Source organism: Chamaea fasciata, unplaced genomic scaffold (assembly GCF_029207755.1).
Source record: "Chamaea fasciata isolate MVZ Bird 193981 ecotype frontalis unplaced genomic scaffold, bChaFas1.0.hap1 SCAF_2, whole genome shotgun sequence".
NCBI lineage: Eukaryota > Metazoa > Chordata > Aves > Passeriformes > Sylviidae > Chamaea > Chamaea fasciata.
This window is the reverse complement of record NW_027094087.1, coordinates 18,324,749-18,347,214: the sequence shown is the minus strand read 5'-3', so window position 1 is coordinate 18,347,214 and position 22,466 is coordinate 18,324,749. Positions and strand designations below refer to the sequence as shown.

At 38.5% G+C, this 22,466-nt stretch overlaps 1 long non-coding RNA gene across 1 annotated transcript; it reads right to left on the bottom strand.

Moving 5' to 3' along the window:
- Nucleotides 1-14,680: 14,680 nt before the first annotated feature.
- On the bottom strand, nucleotides 14,681-17,977 carry LOC136285826 (uncharacterized). Its single transcript, XR_010719557.1, has 3 exons — nucleotides 17,886-17,977; nucleotides 17,075-17,260; nucleotides 14,681-16,900 (listed from the first exon to the last, which is right to left on the bottom strand). It is a non-coding gene; the product is annotated as an uncharacterized lncRNA (long non-coding RNA).
- Nucleotides 17,978-22,466: the final 4,489 nt, after the last annotated feature.

The window sequence follows — 22,466 nt, the reverse complement described above, 5'->3', positions numbered from 1 at the left end:
CTGGTACTGCTGTGCAAGTGCTTTGACTGGAAAGAGCAACTTTTATTGCATTTGTAAGGGAAAAGGCTTAATTACTTTATGTTTTTTAGATAAGTAAACTCTCTTCTTTCTTCAAATTACCCTTGTTTGTGCTTTGGGTTTTTTCCCCCAGAAGTCAGTGCAAGAAGTTAATATAAAACCAAGGTGGTACAGTCCTGACCTCCATTAAAAAGCTTGCCAACTTGATGGCAGTTCCTTGCCGGTATTTTGATTTCCCTGGTCACACCCAAAAGATTTCTTTTGTACAGTTTTTAAACTGTGCCTCAATTTGCTTTAATGCATGCTGTCTGAGGAAAAAAAAAAAAAAAATTTCCTTTTATTGCTACTTCGTTCTGTGTTTGTTTCCTTAAATTTGTAAGCCAGTAAACATACTGACAAGCAACCTTTAGGGAATTTCTAAGGTCAGTTTAGAGAAGGATAATTTGTGATGCTGCTAATCCCGATGTAGTATTAGCACTTTCAAATAAGTCTAACTACACTTTAAGGCAAGGGTATTGATGCCATCAATCAGCACTGATATCTTGCCATCACAGAATCAAGCCCTTTGGCACTTCTCACATGTAATATGGCAGCATAATCAATTATTATAAATGCACCATTATATGCAACATAGTATTTCTATCAGTTAACTTGTAATTTTAAGCACCATGTGAGGTTAACAAGCTTAAGACCCAATGCTGAGAAAGAAAAAGTGTCATTCAGTCCTTCTTCGGCCTCAATTAATATGAAAAAAGGATTATTTTTAAAATGTTTGGCTCACAAACCGCTGAGAGAAATACTTGAATTGTTTTCCACTGCATTATTGCTTGCTAAAAGTCTAAAGGTGCCAATGTATTCCTTTTGGAAATGGAAAGGCAGATGAAAACGTGTGTGAATACCACCAGTGCCACCTAGTGCTGCTCTGCCGGGAGAGGTGCAGTGGTTCCACGGAAACTGCTGCCTTTCACAGCAATACAACCTCACCTCGTTTTTCCAACCCAAACAGGTCAGGATAGTGTTGCTCCTGTGCCATCCTGTTTGCCAAAGTCTTAAGAAATGAAGGTAAAGGCGCCTCAAAATCTGTAAGGTATCATATTTCACACTTCTGGGCTTATTTTGCCAGTAGGTTAGCAAGATGGTAAAGGCTAAGCATCTGCATCTGTCTGTATTTTCATTAAAATGCTTATGGTTGGGATTGCCAGTGATTGCATATGTGAACAGCATCTGAGCAAGGCTGGGACCATGACTAGCTGGGTTCTAGCAGGAAAACTCACTGAATATAAAATAGCAACTAAAAAACTTTTCCTCTCTGCTGTGTTTTATATGACCTCACCCTAAAGCATTGTTTTTATCTACTACATCCTTGTGCATGTTCTCTGAATAAATTTGACTCTCCTATACTGAATTTGCAGCCTTGGGCTTGGTCCTTCCCTTTTATTCAAGAAAATAAACAAATAGAATTTTCACTGTCAAGTTTAGAGAGAAGGTCATGCATGCACAGTAAGTCAGAAAGAACAGAAGCTGAGAGCTTTACATATGAACTAGTGTCAGGGAACAACCATCTCTACCTATAAAAATTATTTCAATTCAGTAAAATACATGAGAACTGGGTTTATGAGCTGTCAGGGAATTGCTTTACTTTACTATTTCCTCTGTAGAAACATGTTCCTTTTGCACTGCCATGTTCGGGCTTTGGTTGCTGCTGGGATCTGGGTGCTGGAGCAAAGGAGGAATGGGGCTACTGAAAGGACCTTACCTTGCTGTGACTTCTCTTGCTCCTGGGATCATGCCATGCTTCAATGTTCATCCCTAAGTTCTCCCCACATGTCTGCAAGGAGATGTGTGAAGGTTTGTGTTTGAAGTCTGTCCATTCCCCCTGTGCATGCTGGACAGTAATTCAGCAGAGAGAAAGCTTGAAACTAAGGAAGCTCAATGTTCTTTTCTGACACTGTGTAGTTTATCCAGCCCATGGTGGCATATTTATACTGCAAATAGTGTGTGCATACTGCTGAACACAAGGAGGAATTACTGTTAGTGCCCTAAGATCAAATGGGCCATGCCATTACCCTGCAGTGAAGCAGGGCTTGGTATCCTGGATGCAAGACAGTCTCAGTGAGGCTCTTGAGCTTTGGACACTTGAAGCAGCATTTCTGAACAGCATCACACTGATCTCACAGGCAGGCCAACCCAGTTGATGCTAAGGCTATTACCTCTAATAAGATTTTTCAGAAAAGCATGAGGCTGTCTTTTAGAAAGGAAGCTATTTGTTCATGGCAACACAAGGCTCTACATCACTATGTTGCTGCCTTTTACTTCTTCTCTTCAAGAGGCTTCAAGTAAGTACTTGTAAATATTAGGTTCAATCTGACATCTTGGACTAGGTGATCTTTAGAGGTACTTTCTAACACAAATCCTTCTATGATTCTTTGCTTATTGATCACAGAATCACAGAATGGATAGGGCTGGAAGAGACAACATACAAGTTTGAAGCTGAAATGTAAAAAACTTCACCATTAATCCCTTCAGCCTCTGTTTCGTGCATCTCTGAAGTCCCAGTCTTCAAAAACGGAACACACATACCCTTAGAAATCTCTGAGATGGAAAAAAGCCTCATCTGGAAATCTTCCTTGCTACCTTCCAGGTTGTGATCTGGAGCTCCATATAGCTCAACTAGCTCATGATTAGCTATGTTGTGTCTTCAGTATCTTGTCCGTTTTGTATGCGTCAACTTGTAAAAACTTTTAAAGTATCACAAGTCTTAGAGAAGTAGCTGTAGGGAAGATTCGAGACTGTGTCATCTAACCTGAAGCTGTAGTTGCCTGAATAAAGTTTTTAGACTGACCGTGGCATCCAAATTATAGGTCTAGGACTTCAAAAAAGACCAGCCTGAAGAGATAGGCAGTTTCTGAAGTACCTTTGAACATACAATTTCTACCCATCTCTGCCTCAGGTGCTATACCCCAGGAATGCTGTGAGGATGAATGTTAGACATCCGTGGTGAGGTCCTGTGGTAAAGAGGGATACATCTTTATCTGCCGTAATGTACTTATTTTATCAGGGCTTTGCTAAGTCCCTTGTAGCCAGGAACAACCCTGTGTGAAGTGTGCAGGTCAGTGAAGCTCTCAAGGTTTGCAAAATGAACACAGTAAGAGTCTTTATTGCACATGTCTTAGGACCCTTGAATGCAGGAGACAAATTGCTGCATAATCCATCACTTTTCCAGTTGTTTTGCCCAAGAGCAGCCTGTTCTGATTTGAAAGGAATGTTCCTTACCTTGGATCTCCAGTGGTGCCTATGTAGAGCTAAGAGTTTGTGGGAATTGTTTGCCAAACTATATTCAATCCTCCATGGCAATTCTCTGGTGGTTTCTTGGGCAACATCACTTTCTCTGTCCAAACCACTGCTGGTTTCTGTAGTGCTCTACACAAGGAGGCATCCCTGTATGATGTTGCTGATTGACATCATGTCCTACATGCCTCTTCCCATCAGCTTCTGCATGATCCCATAACCATCATCCCATCCTGTTTTCCAGTACTACCACCTTTTGGATATGAAGCTGCATACACCTCTTTTCCTTTTGACTTTAGTTCACACACTGCTGGCCTTCTTAAGCCGTGTGTCTCTGATTGTTAATGCCAGGTGTGTGCATGAATGGATTGCTCAGCAGTACAATTTTTGATCCAGATTCAGTGCTGAATTTCTGTCACATTCCTGCCAAATTAGCAAGAGCTTATGTGGGCTTTCAGCTTTATGCCAGCTTTAAGCTGGCTGTGGAAGGATAGATACCTAATTTGAATAAAGCTAAGCAGGTGAGGACAACAGGTGACACTTGATCTGTTATAGAGCTTGTCGGTGCAAAATTAACCTACCAGAGCAATTTTTTAAAGAAATGTGAATAGGCAACTTCATTTCTTGACAGAGCAGAGTTATAGCTAAAAATTATTTCTGATGTGGTACAGTATACCCTAAAACTGCATGGTACTACCTAGGTTATGGTCTTACATAAGCATAAGACCTCTCACAACAAGCCTTGTTTCTACTGTCATTCTAGAAACTTGTTGAAATTAGGTGCTTTTCCAAGTGTTTAAAATAAAAAAACAAACAAACAGAAACCTCCCTCAAAGTTTACTGACCAGCAAATTAATATTCTTCTCTGCCATTGCTCTACATGGTGTAAAGTTTTGTGACAGTATCTTTGTATCTTTTGCTTCATTCATTATATGAGGGTTTTAAACTTTCTGCTACTTGATATTTAAAAAGAACCAATTGATAGTTTGAAGCAGAAGACAAAAATCAGATTTCATTGTTCTTTTAAATCAATATTTTTAAAGAGTACTAGAACAAAAATTTTTATGGCACTATTAGTCTTGCATGGCATTGAAATTCTAATTTACATGATAATAACAACAATGGAAACCATCCTTCAGCAAGATTAAATACTAATGATAATGTATCTTCCCGAGATACTTTAGCATTTCTGCCAAGAGCTGGAACTACAGAGGTCTGAAAATGAAAGATGCTGAAGACCACCACATCAGAAGAGACCCAGTTCTAAACTGAGGAAAGGATGATCAGAATCAATTTTTATTGGCTAGGTTAATAAAGATGTGTGGAAGAAAACTAAGCCTATAGATGGGTGCCAGCGAAAAGAAACACTGCATTTCTGACCAAGCACTTCCTCAGACTTGTTGAATATAGCAATGTCCTTTTCTCAAGAGCATCTATATTGCTCTACTTCTGCTCACCTGAACCATCCCCTGGCTCAGAGCAGATATTACTTTTCCAGAAACAGTAAAACCCAGAATTTTGTGGGCCCATTCCTTCTTTCATTCTGCACACAGTTCTGGGTTACTAACTCCTGAGTTCAAACAGACAAAAGCAGCTAAGATGTCTTTGGCTGAAATCCTAACCTGCTGAAAGATAAAACTCTCCAACTATTGCTCAGATGACTCATTAGCCAAGACCTATCTAAAATACTTTTAAAAATCATTTTTTCAAAGGAGCCTACATTTGGATGCCTTGTCTTTCAAAGAAGTTCTGGAGAGGGTCCTGTTCACACCTGAGCCTAGAATCACAGGTGTAGAAGACTTGAAAGGCTCCTGAGAAATAATCTTCTCCATACTTCCACAGAGAGCCAGGATCCTGTTACGCCATGACCTTCTCTCAAAAGATGTTTGTCCTGTTGATTTATCAAAAGCATCCAGTAAAGACCATTTTGCATCCTCTTCTGATAACCAGTTCCTGCCTGTCACTCACCTTCCAGGTGTTCGCCTTAGGTCTCCCTCAGCTCTCCTCTGGTGGAATCTAAACCAAATTGTTCCAATCTTTTAATAGAGAGCCATTTATGCACTGAAATGCACATCAGCATTACAAATAGCCCTCTGTGTTTTATATATCTCAAATGTGTCAATATGAAATGTATAAATGGATGGATGGATGGATGGATAGATGGACGGATGGATGAATGGATTACTTGCAACAACATCATATTTGCTTTGTGGACCGTAACACTGAAGATGCTTATTAGCAGAATGGTCAATTATTCCCAGATTTTATTCGAGCTCTTGGTTCCTCTTTCCTAAATACAGTGCTCTCTTCTTGTCTCTGAGGTTCTGAAATCTAAGACTGATTTCAGATATTTATCCACTGTACAAAGACCACTTTGCATTCCAGTTCTGGCATCCCTTTAGTCTGATGCCTTCCACAAGTATTGTTCTTCATTCTATTAGAATAATGCATAGGGTCACATTTTGGGTATTATTTGCAAGAATCACCCCAAAAAAGGTCATCCCCTAGTCTGCCCTACTTTTACAACGTTTAGGGAACAGTTCTTGTGAGGGCTGTGTTTTGTTGTGGTTGTTTTCTTCTCAGTATCACCCATCCACACTAGGATCATGCACTCCTCATATGTTCATAGTAGTGGCATACAGGATAGTGTCAGAAATCCTACTGACAACAGGATTCATATGCCACAGTTTTTTCCTAGTTGTTTGGACAGACATTCTGCTAAAGTAAAATAAAACTAACTAAAAAACAGGAGTAAAGGTTTCACAAAATCTGCTTTGGACCACTCCACTGGAATGTTTCTCATTGCTTTACAAAATTCAGATTTTGAAATAAGTACTAGTACTTAGCCATTTGTTTCAGAATTCTTCTAAAAAAAAAAAAAAAAAAAAAAAGGTATTCTGATTATTTTGTAGTTTTCTTAGGTTCTGCTAAGTTTCATTTTCCTCATTCAGTCCCTCAGGATCTCTCCATTCTTCATGACTTTTTGACATTGACTGCTTTAAGACTGTTCTTTAAATATTGATGGATTTCATCATACCTCACCCATGTAAGTATATCTACTTATTCTAAATGTTCTTCACCTTTTACCTGGAGATGGAACAAAATGCAGTATCAGCCCAGTCTTCTTCACAGCAGCTGTTGTTTGCTTCCTTTCCCATTAGGCATGGGGTTTGTATTCTCTTTTTCTTCCTTGTGCTTCTCAAATGCTTTGCTTATTTCATTCTGGTTTTTTTAGCTTTCTCTTGTGCAGTACTGGGTTTTTTATTTTTAATTGTATATTTTCATGCTTGGGCTGTTCCTTTGTAGTCAAATGCAGCTATATATCTTGTTTCTGCTTTTTTTGTAGTGCTTTTTTGATATTCAGATCTGTTATGATCCTCTGATACAGCTGTAATATTCTCTTACAGTGCTTCTTATCTTTCATCTATATTGGGATACTTCATCACTGTGTCTTTAATATAACTTGTCTCTCAGTACTGCCAGCTTTCAACAATACACCTTTATCCTTTGGAATATATTCCTAACTTAAATCTTCCCTACAGTTTTTGAACTTATTTTTGTTTAAGTCCATTGATCCTTACTTTCCTTATTTCATACCGTCCTTTACTTAGCAGTTGCCTTTTGCAATACTTTATAAATATTCAGACTTTTCAGCTAGCCCTCCCAAGTATGACTGGGGGGAGAAATGAATAGTTCTCGTAGCACTAGATTTCCCCATGGTGTTCTGTTTCCATTTAACTTTTGAGCTTCAGTGGATCCCAAAAGCCACTTTGGCCTTACGGTTAAGCTAATTTAGCATACTTGTTCTTTTTGGCAATTTTCTATATGTTCAGCCTTGCAGCTGGGTGATGTGTTCCGAAAAGCTTCTACCCTACGCTTGGTGTAGGGCAGAAGCACCAGGGATGCTGCTGCCCCACTGTGTGAAGCACTGCTGTGCACTCCACTGTTAGGTGATTTGGGAACTAGGGCAGCCTCAAGTGCAGAATCTGCAGATGGCTTTTGCAGAGGTAGGTGACATTAAATGCTCCTTTGTTTGGCAGAAAACAAAACTGGTTACTTGGGGGTACAGGTATGTGTATATAACCATGCATCCCAGCAAAGTTATGTATTGTTCTTGCTTTACAGTACCATCCTAGAAAATATGGTGTGCTAACTTCTGGTTACCTGTTCTTATCAATGCACAGCTTTGTATGTTTTATTCTGTTCCCAAAAATCAATTCTCTGCTTCCAGCTAAAAATCTTTAATAGGCTGCTGCTGGGAAATACTCCTCCCCTTCTTTTTTTCTCTCTTTCATAACTTCTTGCAACTGTGACTCCTGTCTCCCATGTGACCTTAGAGCAACCACTTCCACATATGTTTTGAAACCCTTTCTCCCTGTTTTCCTGGTCATGCTCAGTACCAACCTGCAAGACCTACAGACTGGATTATCATGTTCCTGTAGTAGTGGCAGTTTCATCCATGTACTATGATTTCAATTTCTTCCTGTTTTATTAACAAGTCCTAACACCTGGGCATAGATGGCTCAACATTACTGGCCATCTGATTGCTCTCCCTGGTTTGCCCTGTCCTCTCAGCATCATCCTTACAAGGATGATAATTTTCTGTTTTGTGCTGGCTTCCCATCACCACCCTCCTGCAGGGTGCTGGTCCATGTACAGTTAGGCCAGTGCTCAATACCACTCAAGCATCCTTGCATCCTACATCCTCAGGATCCATGCTTTGGAAACCCACTGCACAAGCTCAGTGTTGTGCACCAATATGTAAAAATAGATGAGATTAAAGCAGCCATGCAAATCCCACAGGGAAATGGTCTATCCCAAGCAGCATCTATGCTTGTTTGCCATTTATACTGATAATTAAAAACTAATGATAGATGCATGTGTGACAAGAAACAAACTCCCTTGGTTGAACGTGTGAGAAGAATTTTGCAAGGCAAGATTAAATCATGCCCCCTTCTCTGCTGGGATCCAAGTGTCAACCTTTTGTTTGTGAACTGAGAAATTAATTGTTCCACAATGGAATCAGACTTTAAATTAGTGAAAGATTGTGCTATAACTTCACTTTCAGTGGCTCAGCTGGCAGAACTGTGTCCTTGATTACCTAGACAACAAGTGCCCTTCATTGTTCCATCCTTCCTCACCAATTACATTTTTCATTCTCACAAAGCATCCTATTCCTATTAAAAACTTGAATGATTTACATCTGTCATCAGAGAGAACTGGAGTCTTCAACTCCAAATAGGCCTTGGGTGCCCTCATGTGATGTCCAGTATTTTCCTGGGAACAGTGATTTTCTGGGCCATAGGCAACTTTTCACTTAAAACTTTACTGAGACCACTGAGTTTATGTCAAAGTGAACCATCTCAATTTTGGCTATTCTTCCCTTGCACACAATTTCTGTCAGATTTTGAGAGTAGAGATCATCTAAGCTGTCAGTTGTGTAGCATCTAAAGCTGCAAAAATAGTACAATAAAATGTCCACTCTATCCATTTATGAAATTATTTTTATTCTGTTTGTTGGTATTCTGTTGCTCTAATGCTACCCAAGATTGGTACCCTTCTGAAAAAAAAAAATTATTAACTTCAACATTTTTTAATTAGTGGATTCAGAATAAGTAATGAATTTAATGAAGAGTTTTACTAATTTTTCTGCACCCATTTGGACTTGACAGCAACCTTTACTTATCCTGAAATTGCCTGAATGTAAAAACTTTTGGTTTTCTTTTCTTTTTGCCATGGGCCAGTGGCCTACATAGATGGTTCCTCTCTCACCTCTTCTCCTCACTGCAACTCCCTTCAAAGCTGACCCAATGTGAAAGTGGCTGCAGAAAGGGGAGGAGAGGAAAGTGAAGCAGTTTCTATCCTCCTTATCTCCTTCAAAGCTATTCCCAGTTGTATGATCTCTATGGATCTTCACTCTCTAGAAGGAAACATAGCAGAATGGAAATTGTCAAGCTTGCTCAGTGTAGCATCCTGAGCCCAAGGGAAGAGTGGTCCATCTCCAGTAACACAGAGCATATGGATTTGGCATGGATAGAGGAGAGGTTCCCATGGGCAGCAAATTAGTTTCAATTCTATTCAGAAGAGCCACTGTGAGCAAACAACAAGCTCACAGAGACATCTCTGTGTTGTGGCATTTCTTGAAACGTCAGCGCTGTAACACAGTGCATTGTCTGGCTCTCTTTAATAATCTCTTTTATAACCTGGAAGATTTAGTTGCAACCTAACAATTATCAGAGAGCAAACATTTATGTATGTAAGAATTTGGAAATCTAAAGGACTTTCAACAATTTACTTTAATTTTAAAATATTTAAACTTATCCCTATTATTTATATGCTCCTTAACTTGTCACAAGTTTCAGGAGCTCAGAAGCACAAATTCTGAAGGTGCTAGGCAGCCACAGCTGCATTGAGGTCTCTGTCTTTGATAGGGTAAAACTTATTATACTAGTCTGAAAAGCAAGGAGAAGAATCTTGTTGATATGTCTAATGCTTTTAAACTTTAGCAGGTAATTTTGTCGTTTATGGTACAATTACTGGAAAGTGTTAGTATTTATATAATTGAATAAGATTGATGTTGTTCCTTTTGCATAGAAACAGCATATAAACCTGTTCCTCTATTCAGTCAATTAACATACTAAAACTGTTGAGTAAAACCAAGCCTACTACTGCCTATTGCAGGGATCACATCTCTCTATTAAAAATTAGATTTACCACTATTTACAAATGCCTTTCAGTTCCGCAGTCAGCTTTTTATACAGATTATTATTCTGACTTTTAGTCCAAAAACTAGGCCTGTTCTGCTTAACTTTGCATAAAGAATGCTTTCAAAAGACTTTCTGGATTATAGATTATATTACTTCAGACTGGCTTCTCTCCTGATGTTCTCATCAATTCACTCTCATATTCTTAAGACAGTAGTCATATTCTTCTGACAGAGTGTAGTGAACCCATGCTGATAATCCCCTTTCTTAATGAGCCAATTTCTCTATCACTTTATAAGGAGATTCCCAAATATCTCTTTGGGAGAAGAAACAGGGTAACAAATTTTTCAAATAAGATACCTTACCATTAAATTGTTTCTAAGTCATCCCAGTGCCTCTGTTCTCACGGCAGACTGTGCAAAGGGAAACCCAAGTATGGAACGTAGTTGACTACATATTTAAGGAGAGGGGATTATTTCCTTCTGTCACACTGTAACCCTCATGTCTTTGGGTGACTTTTATGCGGGCGCTTTGGGCAAGGCTTGGAGATTTGGAAGCAGGATGATAAGCTTGAGAGTCCACCATGATAACATGGCAAATACCTAACTTTTGCCAATGCTCCAGTAATGACCTACAAGGAACATGCTGTTTTGTTGAGCATTAATATATTTATCACTCAAGAAATCATGCACAGTCTTGGTAGCTCAGGCACTTGTCACAGGGGAAGTGTCAGTCTGCAGCGCTCCTTTCAGTGGGATGACCCTTGATCTTGCAGAGCTGATATTTCCTCCTTTGCTTCTCCTATTAGCTTTTTTAATCTTGTCTGTCTTTAAGGTTTGTGGGTTTTTTCCTAAATCCCTAGTGCTTTTACTCCTTTGCTTTAAATTCTTTAAATTTGCTTATACTGACTTTGTCTCATCTCTTCATCTTTTATTTTTTTCTACTTTTTCCCCTTGCATGGCTATTAAGAGCATAGGTGGCAGGATAGCTTTGGCTCACAGTTAAAATTATTTTGACTGAAATAGGTTCAGATCACAACAACCTACCACATGTCTATGTATTGGCTCATATGGAAAGGCAAGTGACAGAAAAGTAGTCCTGTGTCTTCTGCAGCCAGGGAGATAGGATATAGTCAGTACAAACAGCTCCAATAAAGGATGTAAAAGAGGAAAAGAGAAAACAGAACCTTGACATTTTTGGATAAACCTGATTTTAAAATGCTAGTCCTCTTGAATATTTGGTTCTAAGACCATTTCCCCCTCCTATTGTTTATTGCAATTATAGTTGTAAACCATAGTGTAAGAAAATCTGTCTGTAGAGATCACAGGAAACTTGACTATGAGGTTTTCTTGCCTATTCTTTTCTCTGTTATTTTGGCCAGTTAAGACACTCTTGCAGTCTCCTAAGGGGTAGTGCAATGATTCCAAAGTTTCTACGGTGTTTTAAACTTCCTGTTTTGTGGCCCTGCATATATTATTGTGCACTTCAGTTAGAGAAACGCTGTTGGCAAAGTTGCATACATTAAATGGCTTTCTACATGTACAGTGTATTTAGGAAACAATGACTTTGGACTGTATGTTGCAAATAAAATTCAGTGACAGATGAACAGAACAGAGGCTCTTAAATCAGTATTTTCTATTAAATAATCACATATTTCACTGCTCTATTTGGCTTTCTAAATTGTACATTTCATTTTTGATGTGATTAAAGTGGTATATTGTCTATTAGTTATGAATCCAAAAACAGTCAGCATGTTTTAAGTGTATGTGCTGATTAAATAGGAAGGAATTACTAGGTCCTCCTACAGAGACCAGAAAACATAAATATATTTTTGCAGCGGAGGCCCATTCAGCTTCCCACAAACCATCTATGTGAACCCCCTGTAAAGATTAATATTATGGTTCATAGCTCAAAAGGAGGACGTGTGGGTGACAATAAAAATTTCAAGGTTTTACAGTTAAAAACTTAACTGCCATTGTCTTATTTTGGTCTGTCTTTTGCACAGTTTTCATTCTATATATATACCTTAAAAAAATCAGAAAACTCCCATCACCACTGATACATCTCTTCATTTTCTTGCTTCACTCATCTTTTTCTAGAGATGTGTCAGGAGGTTGGCAGCTTTCCATGAAAAGCTATTCCCACTTCTGCTGTTGCAAAATTCTTGATTCTGATGCACAACACTGTTGTAAAAAGAAAATCTCCAAATATAATTTAAATGTACTATGCAAGTATTTCCAACAATTTATAGAATCTCAGTACAATTCCCAGTGGTGTGACAACAAACAAATGCATTCGTATTTGCTCCACCTAAGGAAAGAAAAACCTGGGCTTATTTTAAAAATTGATGGAAGATGGATGCTTCAGCTCCATCACAGATCAGCAGGATCAAAGTGCCCATTTCCCTTTAGCACTCTTGGCCTCCATGAAAACCCAGTGTGCACAGAAATTGCCTCTCAGACACCATTCAGGGATAACACTGTTGTAGGAGGCAGTCCTATCTAAGATCTGTCTCCATATAAAGTAATGAGAGGCTTGAAATCTGTCCCCCAGCTCTGCTAATCTTGCTAGGATCAATTTGTTCAGATGTAAATGGCTGCTCTTCATTGGCTGTTTAATACTGAAGCCCCACAGTCCCTCTCATTAATAAAGACTCTCAAAGAAAACATGCTGTGCTTTTATTTGTACATCTTCATCTTCTTACTCATTATAAGTAACAGTTTTACTGAGTGTTTCAATGCCTAATCATGTCATTGTGAGTTTTTTTCCCTTCCAATCCATAGTTGTGGTTTAATATACCATTACAATTTAAAGCCCCTGTAAAGAAAAAGTGGTTCTTATCTTCTGCAGAAATGACTTTCATTAAGCATGCTCCGACACTGGATGGGAGTGTGGAGGTACTCAAAGAAAAGCTGTAAATTGTGGTGCTGTTAACTGCAAACGTACTAGAAGGCATAGAAGCCTCAACAGCTTTGGGAATAATGAGTCAAAATGATGGTTTTTTACATTAAAGCTGATTGCAAATAAAGGCAGAAGTGTTTTCAGAGTAGCACTTGACTCCTGCTAAGCTTTGATTAGAGCGTGCAGTCTCAGGGACAACAAGGAGAGCGTGTCCCAAAGCCGGAAAGACCCATGCACCGTGACACCACACACCTAGCAGATTGCAGCCTGATTCCATGGGGATATTGTGTCATTTGTCACCTTCTGTTCCAAGCTAGTTGCTACAGTGTGGAGGTCTTGGCTGACTTATGCTCTTACGGAAAAAAAAGTCAACAGATTTATGTTTACTCTCAGCTGTGATGTTCCATTATCAAGCTCAGCAGCAATCTAGTGGCTGCAGAAGCAGTATAGATTAGGAAGCTACTAGATGCTACAGTGAACAGCCAGCGTGGTTCCCAGCCAGCAACAGAAAGCTCACACCCTTTTACTTTCCTGTTTTTCTTTCTGCAGAATTGTTCTAAATAGGAGAGAAATCTTCTCTGCAAAAGATCCAACACTGCTCACTGTTAGAAAATTGAAGTGGTGTTCAGCCTAAATGTCCTGAATTCTCCTCATTGTTTTCGCTTCTCTTCTCTTTCTAGTTTTGTGAAAATTACAGGGAGAGGGTCATCATTTCATTGTCTTGATAATACACAACATGATACTCTTAGTCACAAAATACACAGACACAGGAATATAAACCAAGGCAGAATCCAGATTATTACCTTTTTTTCTTGCTTTAAGCTTGTTTTGGTGGATTCAGCTGTAGTCACCTAATTCTGGGACTTTCTTACCTCGTCTGAAACAGTGACTTCCTAAGCAGCCCAAGCAGAACCAAGCCTATAAGGTGACCAGGAAAATGCAAGACCCATTGGTGAGCTGGTCACTTGTGACAGGCAAAACCCCTGCATAGTTAAATACTAAACAGAAGATCAAAATAAAATGAATATAGACAGAGAGATGGGTAGATCAACTCACACGGTGTCTACAAGGCTCCAGGACTAAACATCCTGAGCAGTACTGTAAAAGATAAATAACCCCTGAGAATTTATTTTCTTCTAAATCAAGTGTAAAAGCAGTTTCCTACTTCCAAAAAGTATTGGGGATTACAAAATTACCAGCTATACTTCAATTCATCTCATTTTCAAGTTGAAGGTGGCATAGGATTTTGAAGCACTCTTGCTATTTAAGACGTTATCATCAGCAGATTAAGGAATGCACTCTGTGGCCTACAAAGAGAGGGGAATCTCAATGAGGAACCCATCAAAGAGTTTCTGGTGCTAATAGGTAGTGGCTGAGGAAGTGGCAAAGACTCCTGGTTATCTTTAGCTTCACACCACTGAGGATGTAGACCATTACTTTCCAAATATTAGGACGCATCCTTTGACAGAGGACACTGCAGTGACACATATCCAGTCTCTGATTATTTGCAAGTATCAAATAAGGCTTAGGCATGACATAGATAAGTAATCAAATCTCTTTTTTCATAAATATATATGAAGAGATGAATATGTACTTGATTTTGAGGAAAAAGCACCAAGTGCATCAAATTATTGAACAATATGAGTGACATTCAGCAGCCAATGACAGCCATAATTTAGCTGATAACCAGTTGTGACTAAATCCTCTGCTGGGTGGTTTCATATTTGTAAGTACCCCCTTCTACGTAACAACACAGGGGGAATTCAACATAGCTACATCACCATGATTATACTAAAAAACCCCAGTAGTCATTAGTTATTTTCAAGAAAAGCTCCAGAGGTTAATAAGCATGCAATTGTTTTATACCCATGGGTCTATTAACCCGCAGTTTCTTGCAAGGTTTATGCACAAAACTCAGTGGGAGTTCTCTGAGAAGATTTCCATGTCTAGGTCCCATTAGAGTTAATAGGAGGCATGCATATCAATGCTTTTTACACGATAGGGAATAACCTTTCTTTGAAGACTTTAATGAAAATTTCCTGTTCATTCTTACTCTACCATATTAAACCCAAAAAAACAGTCCAGGTATTTGTCCCATCTTTTATCTTTCTGACTAAAATGTTCAGCTCAGAAAACTCTCTTTCCATCTCTTACTTTCTTCTTCCTATTATCACTTATTCTTCCCTTCCATATTCCTCCCCTCCCACTTTTCTCTTTCATCACTAGATGGACAGTTAAAGAATCCCCACCAGCATGAAAAACAGCATTTTTCTTTTCACCTCAACAGTGTTATACCCTTTCAAGCCATAGAAAAATAAGGAAATGCTCTGTTCATCTTTGTTCTTAGTGCAACAAGTAATAGAGTGGTGCAATTTCTTCCCAAAGAAAGCTTTTATTACAAAATGGGTGATACAGCATTTCAAGAGGAGAGTGGACAAGAACTTGAGAGAGAAACACTTGGAGGGTCATTAGCTAGACAAATCTTATGAGGATCAGAAAATCTCTGACTTGAGTATCGCTGATGGCTGGAAGAATACTCAGGAGAAGCACTACAGATCATTGACCTTTCTCTCCTTTGGCTGTTTATGTAGGGTCACGGTTGGAGACAGGATACTGATCTGAAGAAATCTGCTTGTTTCATACGATGTTGGACCTTCTGGTATTAGTCCATGTCTTTACATCACCATTAGCTGGCCCTCCACATCAGAAGTTTAGTAGATCAAAATCTTCAGGGCTGATAAAGAAGGGGAGAAACTGCCTGCCTATTGCTTCACCCAGTGCCTAGGTGAGGTGCATCCTACAGATGGGCTCAGTACAACAGACGATACACAGTTCTCAGTAACTTTTCCTGCTTATTCAGAAGTTTAAAGGAAAAAATAGCACCAGGCTGACCCTAGGAAAGGAGGAGAGAGATAAACACGTTCTCTGGCAGACTTTCTAGATGAAGAGGAGCAGAAGAATAGGAACTGACACAGTAAAAACAACTGTGAAATTAAGCTGTTAATGTGAGTACGTGCTTTTGTTATTTGACAGAGGCTCAACCCTGCAAACTGCTTCTGAGGAAGGAATGCCCAAGGAAAATCATTTAGGAGATTGGTGGAAAGTAGTGGTATTCATCTTATGGAGAGCTTCACTCAGATCTCAAGACGTCTTGTCCAGTATATTGCTAGCAATTCCCTGAGCAGCTGGCACAGCTGGAATATACCAGTTACATGGACTTCATTAAGCAAAGATTACTTCATCAAAACCTTGAGAAAAAGTTATCAGTGATAGGATTTTCATGATATCTCTGACAAAAGCAGGAGAAGACTTCCCTACTAGTTTCAGCAGTGGAGGTGAGATGTTTCCTGACTGTTGTTTCTGAGATCGGAGCTTCTGTTTTACCTCCTATTGCAGAACTGTGGTGTGAGGTTTCTTTGTGAAGCTGAACAGATGTTGTGCAGCATCCTAAATATACCATATGTTGCAAAGCAGGGGATGTTTATTCTTAAATGTGTAATTTGCAGAGCAATTTTGAAACCTCTTGGGACAAATGATTCAGCTCTTCAGCGCTCTTGATTGGTGTATATCATCGAGCAGGTAGTACTCTAGCTCGCATTTGGACTTTTTCTTGGCAGTGTTTGTTGTTCTCACTTATTTGATTTAGTTAGTGTCTTTATCACTTCACACCACAGTGCATGGATCCTCCAGAAAGGGCTGCAGGTTATATAATTTAGAAATACAGTGTAGCATAGGATTTGAAGGTACTTCTCCATGCTTGTTTTGTTATAGTGGTCAATAAAAATACCCCATGTTGACTGTAGATCTTAGAGCACATACCTGCATCTTCCTCTTTCTCCCTTAGAACTGTCTCCCTTCTTTTTCTTCAGAATAATATAAAAGAAACAGATGCTTTGATTTTATTGTTCCCAATAGTGTTGCAGAGAGTGTGTCTCTTAAGGCAATCGTTAAGGCTATTCCAGCAATTGCAGTTTCCAATGGATTGCTACCTAAGAAAGAAAACAGTTTTAAATAAATAAAAAAAAAAAAAAAAAAAAAAAAAACAAAAAACAAAAAACAAAAAACAAACCACAACCCTCCCCACCAACCAAAAGGCCCACCACCACCAAGACCCAACTTCTTTTTGTCTTTGGATCCCAAAATGAATGTATAATTCATTGCACCTGTAGTAAAATATCCATTCAAAACAATTGCTATTTCACAGTGATTAGCTGATTTGCCAATATGAGAGGCAGCTGGTTTTTCCATGGCTGAGTAGCAAAGCACAATGAAATCTTCTGATCCCAGATTCTTCTCTTTTTAGAACCACACAGAAAAATAATCTTTCTCCTTCAAAATAAGATTTAATTCTAAAATAAAAAATAGCATTATTTCAGCTTTCAGATAGAAAGACAGTAGTATTCAATTTTAAGTTTTTTATGTGGACAGATGTTCTGAGTGGAGACTAATTTCTTGACTCTTTCTAATGGACAATATTAAAACATTTGGGATGCTGTGTCCCTTGGTTCCTGGCTTCTGTAACCTTGTCAATGCTGTCATGAAAACCCTTATTTGTTTCTGCCATGCTCTCTAAACCACTGGGATTTTTTCTCCCAGCTACCAAGGCTGACTCTTTAGTTGCTGAAATATGAGGAGCTGTTGTCCATCTCTTGTGTATAGTGTAATAGAATAGTTCGGGTTGGAAGGGACCTTTTAAAGGTCATCCAGTTCAAAATCCCTACAAAGAGCAGGGATATTTTTCACTAGACCAGGTTACTCAGAGCCCCTTTTAACTTGACCTTGAATGTTACCAAGAAAGGAGCATCTACCACCTCTCTGGACAACCTGTTCCAGTGTTTTACCACCCTCATTTTAAAAAAACTCAAACTTTCTTTCTTGTCTGCAGTCTAAATTAAGCCTCCTTTATCTTCAAACCATCACCCCTTGTTTCATCACAACAGGCCCTGCTCAGAAGTTTTTCCCCATGGTTCTTACAGGCCTCTTTCAAGTGCTGAATGGCTGTGATAAGGTCTCCCAGCAACTTTCTCCAGACTAAACAATCCTAATTTTTTCAGTCTTTCTTCGTAGTGATCCATCCCTCTAATGATCTTCATGGCCCTCCTCTGGATTAATTCCAACAGGTTCCTGCTGTTCCTGTGCTGGGACCCCAGAGCTGGATGCAGTTCTCCAGGTGGGGTTTCACAAGACCAGAGTAGAGAGGCAGAATCACCTCCCACAATCTGCTGGCCACACTACTTTGGATGCAGCCCAGAACACAGCTGGCTTTATGGGCAAGTATTTTAGTCATCATAAGACATTTTGTTGAAAAACCTGTAAGTTTAGGAAAATAACTGTTAGTCCTAATACCACTCTTAGTCATACTGATATGTAGTGGGTTGAGGTCCACTAAGTCAATAATATTACACAGAATTAAAACAGATGAAAATAATTTAGAAAGGAGAACATAAAAAGGACAAGCTGCAGCATTTGGATATTTGCTTTTATTTTTTAAGAGGTGTAGAATAATTCACTACAGATAAGCATTTGATGGAGTTACAGCTCATAAAAGTGGTTCTCCTTCATCTAATCCTTCTGGATGCATTCTCTGCATGGGATCCACTCTTATTAAATCTGAGCAATGAGGTTGTAAAGGACAGTTAATGGAGGGAAAGCAACTTCTCCGTTTGCTTTAACATGTTGGTGCAGCCACAAGGGTGAATTGTACTTTTGATAGAGATTTCTAGGAATAGTTACTACTTTCCAGGCAGAAGCAAAGCTTTAATTTCTGCTGTTCTCTAAGACTTTGATGCTCATCAAATCAAATTAGCCTGTTATAATGTAAGATGCCAGCCCCATGGGAACAGCCTCATGTGCTGTTGGAGCAACATTTTTAGGATGTTGGGCTTGGAAGAAAAATAATTGTTGTGATACTTAAGCCTCAATTCAGTTACCTGAGCAGAGGCATCTGTGCTCAGGCACTGTAAGGTATCAAAATGATTCCTGGATAGGACTAGCATTTTTGGTTAAGGGGGAAAAAAAAAAAACCCACCCACAACAATAACCCTAAAACTAACCCATTGGTTACCCATGTCCTTCTGTAGCTAGGGATCAGTGGGGGTACCCTGGGACGTGAACAGAGCACTGAATTAACTGTGGTATTCTGACCTCTCTTAGATGGCTGAACAGTGAAATTGCAGTCAGACAGCTGAGGAGAGATTGCAGCTGACTAAGCAGGCAAAAACAAGAGGTGATTTACCTAGTGGTATTTTTCAGAACTGGTAATTGTATCTAGTCTTCTATTTGATTTAATTTGATTGTATTTGATTTAATTGTTCATTGAGCCTTTCTCTCCTCTTGCTTCTGAAATTAGAATAGAATAGAATAGAATAGAATAGAATAGAATAGAATAGAATAGAATAGAATAGAATAGAATAGAATAGAATAGAATACCTAGCAGTGGATTAACTTCAAAGGCTTCTAAAACTGAAATCAACTTACAGATTTTTTGGGTGGTAAAGGAAGCTTTCAAAATTAGTCTGATAGTCTTGCAAGGGTAAAATGAGAACAAGTTCTTCAGGAGGAATTGATTTTCTTCTAGAAGGAAAATTTCTAGGAGACCTAGAAGGAACTATTCTAAGAGGCCTTTTTTGTGGGAAAATTTGGGGTTTTCCTTTGGAGAAATTAGAAGTGTAGTGACATCAAAGCATAATAATATAAAAGGTAAGTAAGCCTTATTTTAAAAAAACATCATAAATTAAAATAAATATTTCATTAATTATCATTTATCAACTCTTTATTTTAAAATATTACTTATTTATTTCTTAAAATACCATATTTGTGGTTCAAATTTGGCTTCTTCATTTAGTGCAATATAGTTATTCTTAGAAAAATTTCTCTCTCTATGCAATTCATACAGTAAATCAGCTTTTCAGAGAGGCAATGTACATTCTTTTCTTAATAAGAAAGATGCAATCCACATTTGAATCTCAGCGTGAGAGGGTCAGTGGGAGGAAAATGCTCCCTGCCATAGCAAGTACAGGATCCTCAGTACTCAAAACAGTTCAAACACCAGGAAGTTGCATGATCTAAACAGTAGAAATCTTTTATCAGTGCTGAGTCCTCATCACAAAAACTTAAAAGGATGTCTTGCTTTTCCTTTCTTCCTCTTCAACCTCCTACTTGTTTCTCTGATCTGCATCTGAAAGAAGAGCTTGTTCAAAATCACTAAGATATGACAAGAGAGCAGCAGATCTATATCTGAAGCATTATATTCAGTGGATGCACTTTCAGTCTCCTTATAAAGCCAACAAAGGAAAAATTGCACAAAATGTTTTGCAGTGATTATGAGACAAAAATTTTCCACTCTCATGTTCTTTAGCAAAATTGACAAGAACAAGCAAAACCTCACATGATATAATAGATGCCACTTTCTTCTTTGAGACATCCTTTCCACATTTCTACATAAAATTTGAACTATTCAACTTTTGTTGCAGGGTTCAGTGTTAGTATTGTCAATCTCAAGGATTTGTGAACACAAACCGAGCTCAAAAATGGTGCTAAGTCAAAATATGCACACATGAATGCACTCATCCATGTGCCGATCACATTTTAGGAGCAGTAAGTAGTGGGGACACAGCAGGGATTTACTTGGCCCTCTCATTTTAGAACTTTTAAACCCCACTGATTTCAGGTTTAAGCTTTTTTCATCAGCTATGGAGGGTACAAACTTTGCTTTTAAATGAAATCAAATCAATATTCTTATTCTTATTCTTAAGACCCAACTTCAATCTAGTAAAAATGTCAAGAGCTGTCATAAAGGCATGAAGGCTTGTACCCTTCTGAGCAAAGCCCATGTCTATATCTTGTAGACTCTAATAATTGCTGATAGTAATTCAGTAAAGCTACATAAGGAAAGAAAGTGAATCATCTAGCAAGATAGTTTGCTACTTGGATGTGTGCAAACATATACATATTATCTCTCTATATGTAGATGAGCATGATGTGAAATTTAGATATATATGAAAAAGCAGTAAGGTGCCTTGTATTGAAGAAGAATTTCCCTGCTGAGAAGAGGAAGTAAGTGTATATTTCCTGGATGTGAAAATTTAATGTCTGGGTGTCATAAGCAAGAGCTTCTCCATCCCTTGAACAAGGGGAGGTATAAGTGCCAGAAGATACTGGTTAAGGAGGGTGAAAGGCATCCTATGTATGAGACCTTATTGCACAGTACAGCTCAGTTCTTGACTTGTGATTGTAGAGCTTCTTGGATTCTACTAGACTGAAAAAAGTCCTACTTTGGAAAAAATCCAAACATATTTGTTCTTTATTGTATCAAAATTCCTCCATCAATATCCATGAAACACTGGATATACTTAGTTCTGTGATTTCTACCACAACTGGTAACATGGAAACACCTGTACCATTTTTGTTTGTATTCCCTTTCCTGTACCTTTTAGGAATATAAAAGGAGGGTTTTGTCTGCATGAGTATCTTGGGAAGCTATTCTGTGGATGACTTTCTTCAATGGTAATCTATGCCTCTGTCCCTTATACTCAGAGCAATTGCAGGACAAAATACTGGCTCCAATCATCCTCTCTTCCTAGAAAATTACATTTTCTTACTACAATAAGTGAACTTGGACCTCTTATCCATCTAAAATGCAGCTGCTGAGTTCTTCTCTTTTGCCTGTTGCTCTGATTCTCTGAGTATTTTCTTTTTCACTTCTTTTTTCCTTTCCCTCTCCCATTTCACTCGCTGCTCTACCTTATCCTACTCCTCACTGTACAATCTGCCTCACCTTGAAGGTCGTTCACACCATTCTCTCCCTCCCTCCTTGTCTAGTCAAGTCTCTTATCTCGGAACATTAATTTACCTTGACTACAGTGAGCAAAAGTAATAAAAAATAATTGGCTATTTGCAATACTCCTAATCAAGGTTGTAGTCATGTTTCTTTCTCTTTAGACCTATAAGGTAATAAAAACAGGTTGCTTTCTGTGAAATGTATTGAAAGCCACTGCTAGATAAATATTATACAAAAAATGAAAATGTAGAAATGTTAAATTTTAACTGTTCTAGAGATAATAGGATGCTCACTTACTAAAGACAAGGTCTAATTTACTTTCTTCCCTCGCAGCAGAGTTGTCAGAGGCCAGCATTTGTGAGTAACATGGACATTTAACAATATAAATCATAACATTTCTATTTAGATTGGTGGAGTCATGACTATTGTGAAATAGCTATATTTTAATTTCCTGCATTTGTAACCTTTTAAATTGTGATCACAACACAGCAATGGAAATGAAATTCTGTTTAGATGTTGTCTTTCTAGACAAAGACTTCATTGTCCTTCTAGGGCTGCAAGATCAAAGTTGTGTCCAACTTGAACTGACCTTCTGCTGAATTATTCCAGCTGGAGAAGAAACTGGGGGATCAGCTAGTTGTCTTCATAACTGATTTCCTGTTCTTTGGGGTAGACTGTCTCCTTTTCTGTTTCCTTTTTAAGTCCACAAATGCATGTCTTTAAAATGGGGTTAATCAAAAAATCCCAAAGACATTTTTCCAGACCACAGAGTCAAC